The sequence below is a fragment of the Eleutherodactylus coqui genome, chromosome 7 (genome assembly GCF_035609145.1).
Source record: "Eleutherodactylus coqui strain aEleCoq1 chromosome 7, aEleCoq1.hap1, whole genome shotgun sequence".
In the NCBI taxonomy this organism is placed as follows: domain Eukaryota; kingdom Metazoa; phylum Chordata; class Amphibia; order Anura; family Eleutherodactylidae; genus Eleutherodactylus; species Eleutherodactylus coqui.
The window spans coordinates 202,359,779-202,374,015 of NC_089843.1; positions in this window are offsets into that span (position 1 = coordinate 202,359,779).

Sequence of the window (14,237 nt, forward strand, 5' to 3'; positions counted from 1 at the left end):
GTGTGCCTATTTTTCTAGGAAGTTTTCGTCCACCGAACGGAACTATGATATAGGCAACCGGGAATTGCTGGCGATTAAGTGGGCTTTCGAAGAGTGGAGGCATTTTTTGGAAGGAGCCCATCACCAGATTACTGTACTCACTGACCATAAAAACCTCACTTATCTAGATTCCGCTAAGAGGTTAAATGCTCGGCAAGCCCGCTGGGCCTTGTTTTTCTCTCGGTTCAATTTTGTTGTTACCTATAGACCCGGTTCTAAGAATGTCAAGGCTGATGCCCTGTCTAGGAGTTTTGGTTCTCCGGAACCTTCCGAGCCGGAGCCTGAGAGCATTCTCTCCCCTGGGGTGGTCCTCGCTGCTGTCTCCTCCGACCTTTCACCTCTCATTCACGCCGCTCAACAATCTGCTCCTGAAGCCCTTCCGGAAGGCAAATTATTTGTCCCGTTGTCACTGAGATTGAAAGTGTTAGAGGAGACACATGCTTCAGTCCTAGCTGGACACCCCGGTATCAGGGGTACTCTGGAGTTAGCGGCCAGACTCTATTGGTGGCCGCACATGGCCAAGGATGTACGGGTATTTGTGTCCGCGTGCCCGGTTTGCGCAAGGGGGAAGAACCTCAGGAGACGTCCTGAGGGGCCTCTTCTGCCCTTGCTCATTCCGTCCAGTCCATGGTCCCATTTGTCCATGGATTTTATTACTGATCTGCCATCCTCGCTGGGGAATACGGTCATTTGGGTAATAGTTGACCGTTTCTCCAAAATGTCTCATTTTGTTCCACTTGGCAAGTTGCCTAACGCCAAACTTTTGTCTGAGATGTTCATCAAGGAGATTGTTCGGTTACATGGGATCCCCGAGGATATTGTGTCTGATAGAGGGGTTCAGTTCGTCGCTCGCTTCTGGCGAGCCTTCTGTAAAAATCTAAACGTTAATTTGTCCTTTTCCTCCGCTTTCCATCCCGAGAGTAACGGACAAACGGAACGGATGAACCAAGAACTTATCCAGTATCTGCGACTGTTTGTCTCTGATAACCAGCATCAGTGGGCCAACTACTTACCTCTCGCCGAATTTGCTATTAACAACCATGGTAACTCGTCGACCCAACTGTCACCTTTTTTTTGTAACTATGGGTTCCATCCCCGGTTCTCGCTTTCTACTCCTTTGGTCTCGAACAATCCGGCCGCCGACATATCCGCCGAAGAACTGTGCACAGTTTGGGCCCAGGTTCGTAAGAACCTTCAGGGTTCCCAAGAGAAACTGCGTAAATACGCAAATAAAAGACGTACTATCTCTGCACCTTTTGTGGTCGGGGAGCAGGTTTTATTATCATCTAAGAATCTGAGACTTAAGGTTCCCTCCCTGAAACTTGCTCCTCGGTTCATTGGCCCATTTACGGTTTCTCAGGTTATCAACCCGGTGTCATATAAGTTGGCACTTCCTGACCCCTGGAAGGTCCACAAGGTTTTTCACAAGAACTTGCTTAAGAAGTATGTGACTCCAGTTCTCCCCACCCAGAACCCGCCTCCTCCCTCTCTGGTACAGGGGGAACTGGAGTATGAAGTAGAAAGGCTTGTGGATGCCCGACGGGTTAGAGGTGGGCTGCAGTACCTGGTCCACTGGAGAGGATTTGGCCCTGAGGATAGGACGTGGGTCCCTGCCAGGGACGTTCATGCGCCACGCCTAGTCCAGGCATTCCACAGGGCTTTCCCGCTTAAGCCCGCACCTGGCCATGGGGGTCCGGTGTACCCCCGTAGAAGGGGGGGTACTGTCAGAACCGGCAACTCTCGGGGCCGCCGTGCCCGCACCACCGGTCCGGCCACCCGGGGTACAGGAGCGCGGCGCAGAGGTACCCCGGTTCTTGTGATCTCCCCGGGCCGCTGTAATACTGGTCGCCGCCGGGTTGCTAGGGAGGCAGCTGGTGCTTCTAGTCGCTTGACTACCAGGCTGGCTTCCCTAGTAACTGTCTGTGCAGTGAGACTGGGGGCGTGCCCCCAGCACCGCCCTGATTAGCCCTGCTGCTGTCAGGCTCCCCGCCCCAATCAGCTTCTGGGGCGGGAGCGCTGACAGCATTTAAATAGGTGTGTTTTCCTCTCAGGCCTTGCCAGTGTTAGTTTGGTTCTCCAGCTGCACCCGCGTTTATCCTGACTGCTCTTGTGACCTCGGCTTTTCTGACACCTGCTTTTGGACTTGACTACGTTTTTGCCTGACCCCTCCGTACTGCGTACCCTCTTGTTGCCTACCCGGATTGTCTGACCATTCTACCGTTGCTTGTCTCAGTGTCTGTTTGTCTCCCGTGTCCCGCTTCCCTAGTGAGGGTAGGGACCGTCGCCCAGTTGTCGCCCTGGGGGTTAGCCCAGGGGGGCAAGTAGGCAGGGACAGGGGTTGCGGGATATCTCAGGGACCCCCATATCCCGGACACTGTCCTGACACAGCCTGTGTGAGTGACCCACAGTCGCTGCTAGTTGAAAAGCGGCAGGCAAGCAGGCTGGCCCCTGATGCTTGCTTCAGAGCAGGTAGCAGCTGACCCCCAAGCACACAGGCCCGAGGCTTGGTGCGCAGCACGAAATACCTTATTAGACTGCAGCACTCCACGTGGGCTGAGATACACGCTCCACGTGGGATGTGCAGTATTCATCCATGAAGATCCAGGCCAACGCTTATAGATGGAGCAACATTCGGGGAGCAAAGAACTCCAATGGACGTGTAGGGGGTCTACAATGGAGACCAGTGCTGATGTTGCCTGAGTCCAAATTCAAAGGAAAGTTATAACAAGTACCCGGAGAACCATGAGAACCCACTACACACACAACATAGTGGGTCAAAATGAATTCTGCTTTATTAGGAGAAACACACAGCTTATATAGGCGGTCGCCCGCTCAAGGTGCGACGTTGAAGAATTACTTAATCAGGTGATTAGTTTGAAGAACAGAATATTAGCACATTTCATTCTTGCAAAAACAGCTTATCTTGACAAAGCACATCTGCTGAGTTCGGGCGCAGTTCGGGCGTATCCGGCCACAACCTTGAAATGTCAGTAGGAAATATATCTACTTAGTTCCTTGTGCCTTATCACAATGTCCGTAATGCAAGGTCCGGACAAAATGAGCAACTTCTAAGTTCCTTATTTTTCTTATGTCATGTCAGCATTAGGAGTTACTTTAGAAACAAGATTAACCCTTAACATAATCCCCCATTTGGACATCAGAGCCACCATTATCTCCTGGTTCTGTCACCCGTTGGTGCCGGCTTCAGCCGGGTCCCCAGGTAGGAATGGTGCACTCTATGTCCATCTAGGGTACCAAGACATTTAAAGAAATGACATAATATCAAATATTGCAAGTCAATCAAGTTTACAATACAGTAATCTTAGATTTATCAACATCAATATCATCATCGTCATATTAGACATTTCCCGATTTCATTAGGGTCACAAGTAAAATTATAACACACTTCAGCCAATGCAACATTTCTCCCCTGAAACCGAGTCATATTCATTCAATGTGTATGTTCAACGGCATCGCAATGGGGACAATATTCATATATATTAAGGAAGGTGTTTTCCTGAACAACATTGTCATCTACTACATTACTATTATTGTGTACTATTAAGTATATGTCTCGAAGAGTCTCTACGGGAGTGGGGACGGGTAATAGACAAATCCGCAAAATGTCCTCTCCACTCCTGAGGTTGGCCATACACATGTGAGAAATGTTCAATACATCCTTTGCTAGGTATTCCCACATATGCCCATCCAGTCCATCGCTTCTCAATGTGGATCGTTTGTAGTGGTGTTCCCCAATAAGAGGACAGTCCAATAAGACAAAATGCAGATGTCAAAGTCAAAATGCCCAGCAACCCTCCCTCACCTCCCCCCCCCCCCCCAAACAATGCCGGGATCCCACCCATCACTTTTCCTCTGGCTCGGGAACTTTCTTGCAGTGGGAGGCGTGTATCCAGGTAGCTCTCCCTTCCACTTTTACTGAAGTGGGTGTTGTCAACAGAACTTGGTATGGTCCATCAAACCTTGGTTCCAAGGCCTTTCTTAAGTGTCTTTTGTGACCACCCAGTCTAGTTTCTGTGTTACTTTTAGTTGGTCACACAGGTGCTTTACATATCCGGCTACTGTGTCATAGCCCTGCTGTAGGGCCTGTGGATGATACAGCTCCAATCTTGGCATAGAGCCAAGCAACACTTCGTTTAACTTAAGCATACCATTTTAGTCTTTAAACTTTGTCTGAACTCTGCGGGTGGTATGGGGTGTGAAAAGCTTGTTCCACCCCAAGGGCTAACATCACCTCTCGCATCACTTCACCTGTAAAATGTGTACCTATGTCACTCTCAATTGTCTCTAGTACCCCAAATCTGCATACAAGTTCTGACTCAAGTTTAGTCGCTGTACATTGTGTGGTGGCTTTGAACAGGTCCACGCACACAAGGACGTACTCATACCTGCCTGATTTGGGAAGCTGGATGTAATTGATTTGTAATCTCTGAAAAGGATACAGTGGTCTGGGTGTGCACTTCCGGGGGCAGGGTGCACACTTCACATGCCTTCGCCAACCTGTCGAACCCTGGAGCAGCTGCTGGTAAACACCTACGTCACATGGGGTCTTGCGTCCTATCCAGGAGAGCTGCAGCCTTGACCACCCTATCCGCTCTATCTTTTCCCTTGCTCTTCGGCGACTGCCCCTGTGTGTGTGCTTTAACCTTTATTATGGCCACCTGTTCTGGCAACATGATGGCCTGCATTAATCTACCTACTGATACACCATTCTTAATGGGCTTGCCTTGTGCAGTGAGAAAGCTCCTGGACCACCAGATGGGTCCATAATCGTGCGCAGTACCAAAGGCGTACCTGGAATCAGTGTAGATGTTAGCAGTGGTACCTTTTTCAATCGTACAGGCCTCAGTTAGAGCACGGAGCTCAGCCTCCTGCGCTGACATGTATGGCGGCAGTGGTTTTTGTACAAGCATCTCATTCAGTGTGACTACTTCAAAACCTGTTACAAATCTTCCTTCATCATTCAGGTATCTAGATCTATCTACAAACATTTCAAGGTGGGGGTTTAGGAGGGGTTTGTCAGTGACATTTGTGAACCCAGCTGTCTCCTGCTCCATGAGCGCTGCACAATCATGCTGGTGTTCTGCGTCAAAGGCCTCCTCCTCATCATCAGTCAGAGAATTTGCAAAAAGCTGGTCCCCTGTACTTACTCCCCCATTTGAATCAGTGTCACCTAGTGGTAATAAGGTGGCCGGATTCAAAGTGGTGCAACGTTGAAATGAAACATTGGATGAAGAGTTTACTGCAAGTTCCTTTTTGATCTGTCTAGCAAGGGACAGATGTCTATGGCTTACTTGTGTCAGGATTCCATGTACGTCATGTGGGGTGTAGATCACCATGGTGTGATCTAAGAAAACGTCAGAACTTTTGTCCAGTAACTGATGTTTGTCTTTACTGGCTTTGCAGCCATTCTACTCTGATGGAAGAAACACAAAAGGCTTAGTGATGCATTGAGGCAACTATTTGGGTCAAGAGCACATAAAAGTAAATCATCAACATATTACAAGAGGGCGGTGCCCTCGGGAATTGGCCAGGTGTCTAATACCAGCTTCATGCATCTGGTGAACTGGTTTGGGGCTATTCTGAGCCCCTTGTGGCAGCACTGTCCAACAGTACTGCTTTCCTCTGAAAGTAAAATGCAAACAAATACTGACAGTCTAGCTGGCCCTTTATACCCTTTTTCTTAAGGGGGAACAAAGGGGGTATTGGCTGGGGAGACATATTCCTTAAGGGCTTTAAGTTGTCATAAAGAAAAGACGGTGTCTGCAATTGCATCTTCCTGGGCGTGTGCCAGGGGGTACTGACGGACCATGGGGGCTTTTTCTCCTTCTTTTAGGTAAACCATTACCGGTGGGACTGACAGTCTGTCGGGGTCCGTCTGACTGGTAGCCCAAAGGCTTGAAAGAATGACACTAAGAACTTGTTTCTCTGCGTGCGTAAGAGTGAAGACAGGGAGAGCTGTCGCTAGGTCTGCTGCCATCCGACAGAAGGTCAGGTGACTTTCAGACCCGGGGTGTATACAAGCCTCACTGGACGGGTGAAGTTTGATACAACATCCCAAGGGTCCCATCACGTCGGTTCTCAATATGCTTTCAGGACTTTCCAGCACAAAGAAGAGCGTGAGGCATCGTGACCCTTTAGCGTCTTTTCTTTACAGGAAAAAGAGGGGTGTTTGCTGGAGAATGTATCTCACGCAAATCCCCCATTGGAACCAAGTCTCCCACTTGTTCCCCAATCAGCATTTTTCTTGTGGGAAACTAAAGGGATACTGTTTGACCCAGGGGTGCATATCCTGGCTTCAGATTTACCATCATAGGGGGTATATTCAATTTCCCTGTGTCTGTCTTGCAGGTGGCTTACTATTTGTCAGGACCTGCGGAAAGCTGAGTTTCTGCAGTAGCTATCAATACAAACACATAAGCTGGATCCACCAAGAGAGCAGTTAGTTTACAAAACTCTTCTGAACTGTCACCTGAGGTCTCAACCCGTACCGATCCATCTGGTGAGAATTTGATGGATGCAGATAAGGCTTGTAAGATATCAGTACAAATAACAGAGACATGATATTCCACATTGGAATATTATATTCTTTAAGCAAATTCATTATTAATCTGATCCTGCCTGCAATGTCTCATCAAATTTGAGAAGAAAAAAACTTTTCCTAACTGCCCAAGCTTCTCACCCCCCCCCCCCCCCTTTCGGAGAAGAGAGGGATGAAACATTACGTACTTTTACATCATCTAGTTCCCCCCTTTCGATGCTGGTCGTTTGCATGTCTCTCCTACAGAACATTCTCTCAGAGACCGTACAATACTAACAGCATTTAGCAGTGATACAGATGTCCAACCAATCACAGAACTAACATTTACGCAAGAAGCAAAAATATATATCTTAAAATCCTTATGTTTTCTATTTTTAAGACCGCATAATTCACGTAATTTATTACAAGTTTCTTATTTCATCAGCGTCTGTCTTCCTTTCTATGACCCTGAATTTTATCTCTCTATGAAACAGAACAATGGCTAAGATATTAAAAAGTAGCCAGAACATTCAGACTTTAACAACATTAATCATTAGTAATTACAAGAGGTATATTTCTCTGAGGATATGAAACACAGACGGCAGGGGATAGTTAAACACATAGAAAAGAAAACATGCTAAGCGCTTCTAACAGTGCAACATTTTCTGCATTTTTAACCCTTGTATTCTTAAAAGCCCCCACAGATGTGAGTGGGGTATAACTTTCTTACCCTTGTATGAAGAAGACTAAAACATACAACAAAGATTAGATTACATAATTACATACAAGACAAACAATAATGGTTATTTGTCACATAATTATCCACAGATTCTACATGAACTTACTTCATGTCACAGGGGGACATAGACTATAAAATTCTGACAGACTGATAACCCACTACTACACTTGCCTTAATCCATCTGTTTAACATACTTTTATCCAACCTTTTGTCTATCTCTGAATCTTTCCCAAACTTCTGGTCTAAGACTCTATTCTCCCAAAATTCTAAACACCTTACTACATTCTTTTTCCCACAGCTAACGTGCCTTCTCTGTCTTCTACTATTTCTCTAGCTGATTTCCATATAGGCATACTCTTAGAGCCCTCTTATCCCTTCCCTGACTCTATTTTTCCTCTTCTACAAAAGAAGATTTCCCCAGGAGTTACTATTTAAAGTTAGTCCTGTTCTACCCAGGCTTCTCGCAACCTAAAAGTTGTACCTGTATAGAGGTCAGTAGGGGTATTCCAGGGGTCACTACTGCCCCTTTAGACGCTTTCTGCAAACCTGTTCCTCTTTCTAAACCGGCGTCTCTGATATCTCCTTCCAATTTTTATCATGATACTGAGACCAAAATTGATAATTAACCCCTTAACGACGGCCCCATCGGGAAACTACGTCCTCAGAAAGTGGGCCTTAATCCTAGAGGACGTAGTTTTATGCATCCTCTTTGGATTGATGCCCACTGGCCTGAGGACGTGACAGCTCCATGCTGTCAGTGCCCGCAGGTAGCCGACAGCATGGAGCTGTCATCCCAGGATGCGGGCAGTCCCCCCCGGAATTGCGATCGGCGCTATAAAATGAATAGCGCCGATCGCAAAAAAGTAAAGAAAACAGTGTTAAAAAGTAGTAATTCAGCTGCTATGATGGATCGGATCCATCACGGCAGCTGAAAATACTCACACGGCTTGTCGGCGGTGTCCCCCGGAGATCTGGTCCTCCCGGACCCGCCGGCGGCCTTCTGCGCATGCGCGCCTGACGATGACGTCACGCGCACGCGCAAAAGCCCGGGTGTCCCCGGCAAATTTAAAATCTCCTGGCTCCCGGTTCCTGAAGGTAGCCGGGAACCAGGAGGTGTTACCGGGGACCACTGTGAGCGGTCCCCGGGCCCGCGATCACTGCTATCCATTGCGATAGCGGTGATCGCGAAAAAGTTTAAAAAGTAAAACAAAAGTAAAGTTTCACCTCCCCTCATGGATAGGATCCATGAGGGGAGGTGAAGATACTCACCCCCGGTCCTCTGCGATGTCCCGATGTCCCGGGACCCGAAATCCCCGTCTGCGCATGCGCGCCCGATGATTGACATCGGGCGCGTGCACAGAGGGGCTCGAGCCCCGGGAAATTCAAAATTGCTCTGCTCCTGGCTGCCATGTGTAGCCAAGAGCAGAGGGATGTCACCAGGGACATGATCACTGTCATCCAATGGATGACAGTGATCATGTAAAGTAAAAAAAAAAGTGCAAAAAGTTAAAAAAAATAAATAAAAAAAGGGGTAAAAGGTAAAAAAAAAAAGTGCAAAAAGTAAAAAAAAAGTTTTAAAAAGTTAAAAAAAGCTGCGTTTCATCTCCCCCCACGGATCATATCCGTGAGGGAGGATGAAATGACGTACCTAAGGCCTGCAGATTTATCCGTGGACCTCACCCCAGCTTCTGCGCACGCGCCCGTCACCAATGTGGCAGGCGCATGCGCAAAAGCCGTGGTTTTTTAAAATCTCCCTGCTCCTGGCTACAAAACTTAGCCGAGAGCCTGGAGATTTCACGGAGGGCCGCGGTGAGCGGTTCCTGATCACGTGTTCGCCGTTATCCAAAGAATAATGGCGATCACGTAAAAGTTAAAAAAAGGTGAAGCTTCATCTCCCCTCACTGATGCGATCGGTGAGAGGAGATAAAAATTTTTACCGGAGGTCTCCATATTTACACCCCGACGCAATCTTCTTCCGTGAACTTTCCCGTATTCTGCGCATGCGACCGCTGGCAAAACACCGGACACATGCGCAGGAGTCGGGGAGCCCAGGAAACTTAATATCTCCTTGCTCTCGGCGACCAACGGTCACCGAGAGCCTGGAGCAGTGACGGGTGGCCTCGTTGAGCGATCCCCAGTCACGTGAAAAAATGGTAGCGATCTACCTTTGGCCGGTCTCACATGACCGGATAGGAATTACGGATTCCGCATGCGTTTGATTAGCGGTAATACGCAGATCAATCGCATTGAATTACACAATTCCGCTCACATTAGCGGGTTGGAATTGCGTAATCCACTCGCAGAAAAGAGAACGCAGCAGGTTCTATTTTACAGCGGATATCCGCAACATAGAGCCCATTGTGCTCCATGGTCATGGATATACCCGCAGCCCCTACGCAACTACGTTGTATACAGGCTGCGGGTACCCGCGTCATCGCTAAGCGACGGTGCGGGAAATACAAACAAACAACAAAAAAGGTGTACTGCGCATGACCGCCCGTGGAAGTAGGCAGTTATGCGCAGTACATTACGTGGCCGTACGCAGGGTCACAGCCGGGCTCACAGATGGGATCCGCTGCGTGCCTCCGCAAGCAGATTCCGTCTACGGCTGTGTGAGCCCGGCGTTATTCAGACCGCTACCTGTAATACGCAATTTACAAGAAGCCCTGGGAACGCCCACCTTCATGCAGTTCCAGGAGCACCTTGTTGAGCGCCTTCTGTGTGAGACCGCCGCACCTCATCAAGCTTACGGAGACTCACAGAGCGCCACTTTTTACACCCCATCCCCGCCGCTGAGGTCAAAAAATGACTCCCAAAAAGCATGAGAGGAGGGGGGATACCCGGTTTTATTGCCCCATGTGCCCATCCCAACCAGCCTCCATAATTACCCGTCTTTGGAAATACTACACAGTTCACATTATTACTTTTATCTAAGATTTGGGGAACGCCGAAAAGGGCGTGGGGGGGGGGGGGATTTTAGGGAGTCAATTTTTATTCCGTACAAATGAGCAATGGGGCCTGGAATTTATTCAGTTATGCCCTGCAATCCAACTGGTGTTCCCTCCATTACAGGCCTTGCCATGTTTCCTGTAAGTAGATTAGGGCCACAATGGGTATGTTTTTGAACACGGGACAAACGGGGGTATCCATTTGGGGGTGAACGTCTTCATTCCTATGTAAACTGTACAAAAAAAAAAGTTTTTAAATTGACAAAATTGCCAAAAAAATGAAAATTGTAATTTTTTTCTTCTGCTTTGCTGAAATTTATTCAAATACTGTGTGGTCAAAATACGCAGTACACCCCTAGATGAATTCGTTAAGGGGTCTAGTTTTTAAAATGGGGATATTTGTGGGGGTCTTTATAGTTTTGGACGCTCAATGACTCTATAAGTGGGCAATGGGGCCTGGAATTTATTCCGTTGTACCCTAAAATCCAACGGGTGCTCCTTCCATTATAGGCCTAGCCATGCGTCCTTTAAGTAGATTAGGGCCACAATGGGTATGGTTCTGAACATGGGACAAACAGGGGTATCCATTTTGGGGTGAAAGTCTTCATTCCTATGTGTGCTGTACAAAAAAAACAGTTTTTAAATTGATACAACTGCCAAAAAAAATGAAAATTGTATTTTTTTTCCTACTGCTTTGCTTAGATTTATTCAAAAATTGTAGGGTAAAAATACACAGTACACCCCTAGATTAATTCGATAAGGGTCTAGTTTTCAAAATGGGATCATTTGTGGGGGTTCTCTGTCGTTTTGGCCGCTCAAGGGCTCTACAAGTGTGCAATGGGGTCTAAATCACCTTCATACTAAATTTCTGTTCTGAAAGCCACCGACTACTCCTTTCATTTTGGGCCCCGTTGTGCATCCAGACAAAAGATTAGGGCTACAATGGGTATGTCTCTGAACACGGGACAAACAGGGGTATCCACTTTGGGGTGCAAGTCTTCATTCATGTGTGTGCTGTACCAAAAAAGCAGTTTTTAAAACGACAGAATTGCCAAAAAAACGAAAATCACAATTTTTTCCTTTTGCTTTGCTTCAATTCATTCAAAAACTGTGGGCTCAAAATGGGCAGTACACCCCTAGATAAATTCATTAAGGGGTCTAGTTTTCAAAATGGGGTCACTTGTGGGGGTTCTCTTTGATTTTGGCCGCTCAAGAGCTCTACAAAAGTGCTATGGGCCTAAAACTCCTTCAAGGAAAATCTATGTTCTTAAAGCCACCGACTATTCCTTTTGTTTTGGGCCCCATTGTGCATCCAGACATAAGATTAGGGCCACAATGGGTATGTCTCTGAACACGGGAGAAACAGGGGTATCCATTTTGGGATGAAAGGCTTCATTCATGCGTGTGCTGTACAAAAAAAGCTGTTTTTAAAATGACAGAATTGACAAAAAAATTAAAAACACAATTTTTTCCTTTTGCTTGGCTTGAATTCATTCAAGAACTGTGGGGTCAAAATGGTCAGTACACCCCTAGATAAATTCGTTAAGGGGTCTAGTTTTCAAAATGGGGTCACTTGTGGGGGTTCTCTTTGGTTTTGGCCACTCAAGAGCTCTACAAAAGTGCTATGGGGCCTAAAACGCCTTCAAGCAAAATTTATGTTCTGAAAGACACCGACTACTCCTTTCATTTTGGCTCCCGTTATGCATCCAGACATAAGATTAGGGCCACAATGGGTATGTTTCTGAACACGGGAGAAACGGGGGTATCCATTTTGGTGTGTAAATCCTCATTTTCATGGGCTCTATAGGAAAAAAATATGTCTTTAAAATGACATATTTGCAAAAATATGAAATTTTATTTTTTGTCCCCTAAATTGAACTAATTCCTGAAAAGAACTGGTGGGGTCAAAATACTCATGACACCCCTCAGTGAATACACTAAGGGGTGTAGTTTTTAAAATGGGGTCATTTGTGGGTGTATCTATTATTCTGACACTTAGGAGCCTCTGCAAACTTGGCTTGGTGCAGGAAAACAAAGTGCTCCTCAAAATGCTGAAAAGTAATGTTAAATTTGTACGTCCTCTAAATGGTTAAAAAAACACAAAAGTTTTTCAAGTGTGCATTCAGAATAAAGTAAACAGATGGAAATACATATCTTATCAAAAATGTGTACAGTATGTTTGGACATATTTGAGATATTACGGTTGAAAATGTGAAAAAATGACAATTTTTTCAAAATTTTTCCAATATTGGTACTTTTAATAAATATACACAAATTATATCGGTCTCTTTTTACAATCTAAATGAAGTACAACATGTGGCGAAAAAACAATGTCAGAATCACTGGGATATGTAAAGCCTTTGCGGAGTTATGCCACGTTGAACGACGCATGTCAGATTTCCAAAATTTGGCTCCGTCACTAAGGCGCAAACAGGCTTCGTCACTAAGGGGTTAAATGTTCCCTCCTTTTTAAGGCCTATTTGTTTGTATATCTTATACGCTTGTCTGCATATGTCTCCCCCTTCCCTCTCCTTAATTATCTCTATAGGGGTCAGGTAAGCTTTAGACTGTTCAGACCCCATTTCCAAACCACAAAGGTAATCTACTCCCACTATTCATCACTAAGTATACAGGACCTTATTTTACACAGTACACTAAAGACACTTAGTCCCTAGTCCTGGAATAGTTTTATGGAACTACTACAGCAATCACTTAGACTAATTAGGGGGGTTCAGGGGAGACCAGACCTCTCCTCTAAGGGAACTTTTGGTGATATTATAACAGATTCAGTATAAGCAAATTATGCCTAAAATGACACAGACTATCAACGTACAGATTTCAACAATTACTACAGGCAACATGGCATGAAAATATCCCAGTAGTGAGTTCTTCTGTCTAATACAGTTTCATGAACAAACTACACAAAGAGGCGGGGAACCTGAAAGTAACACATGCAGCGACTAACCTTCTGTCAACAGTAGACACAAATCAGGGGAGCCCAGAGCTGAAAATGGCAAGTCAAAGGCTTACCCTACACCAGTGTTTTGTAGATCTGGGGTCCCGTGATCCTGGTCCTGGGTTGTTGGCAGTTGGTGTCATCAGGTATTGGCTGCAGGTGAAGAGGAGTCCCCGCCCCACAATGGGCGTCAAGTAACTGTAGGGGGTCTTCAATGGAGACCAGTGCTGATGTTGCCTGAGTCCAAATTCAAAGGAAAGTTATAACGAGTACCCGAAGAACCATGAGAACCCACTACACACACAACATAGTGGGCCAAAATGAATTCTGCTTTATTAGGAGAAACACACAGCTTATATAGGCCATCGCCCGCTCAGGGTGCGACGTTGAAGAATTACTTAATCAGATGATTAGTTTGAAAAACAGAATATTAGCACATTTCATTTTTGCAAAAACAACTTATCTTGACAAAGCACATCTGCTGAGTTCGGGCGCAGTTCGGGCGTATCCGGCCACAACCTTGAAATGTCAGTAGGAAACTTATCTACTTAGTTCCTTGTGTCTTATCACAATGTCCGTAATGCAAGGTCCGGACAAAATGAGCAACTTCTAAGTTCCTTATTTTTCTTATGTCATGTCAGCATTAGGAGTTACTTTAGAAACAAGATTAACCCTTAACAGATGTCTACTTTAAAAGGATGTATTGCTTTATTCAATGCATGGACACAGAAACAGTTCAACCGCTCGATAAAGACCGCAGTCAATACAATAATGAAAGAAATGTGTCTGTTTAATGTAAACTTGCATGGAGCTTGTTTGTGAGCCACTGACTGACTGAATGCTGCTGCTGCTGCCACCACTGCTGCATGTCTGAAACTTGATCTAACGTTACATGCACCACCAGGGATAAGGCCTTGCCTATAAGCATTCCCCAACTGGCAAAAACAGAACCTACATGCCCATTCCTTACCATGGAAGAACAAAACCTACTTAAAAAAAAAAAAAATAAGCCACAGC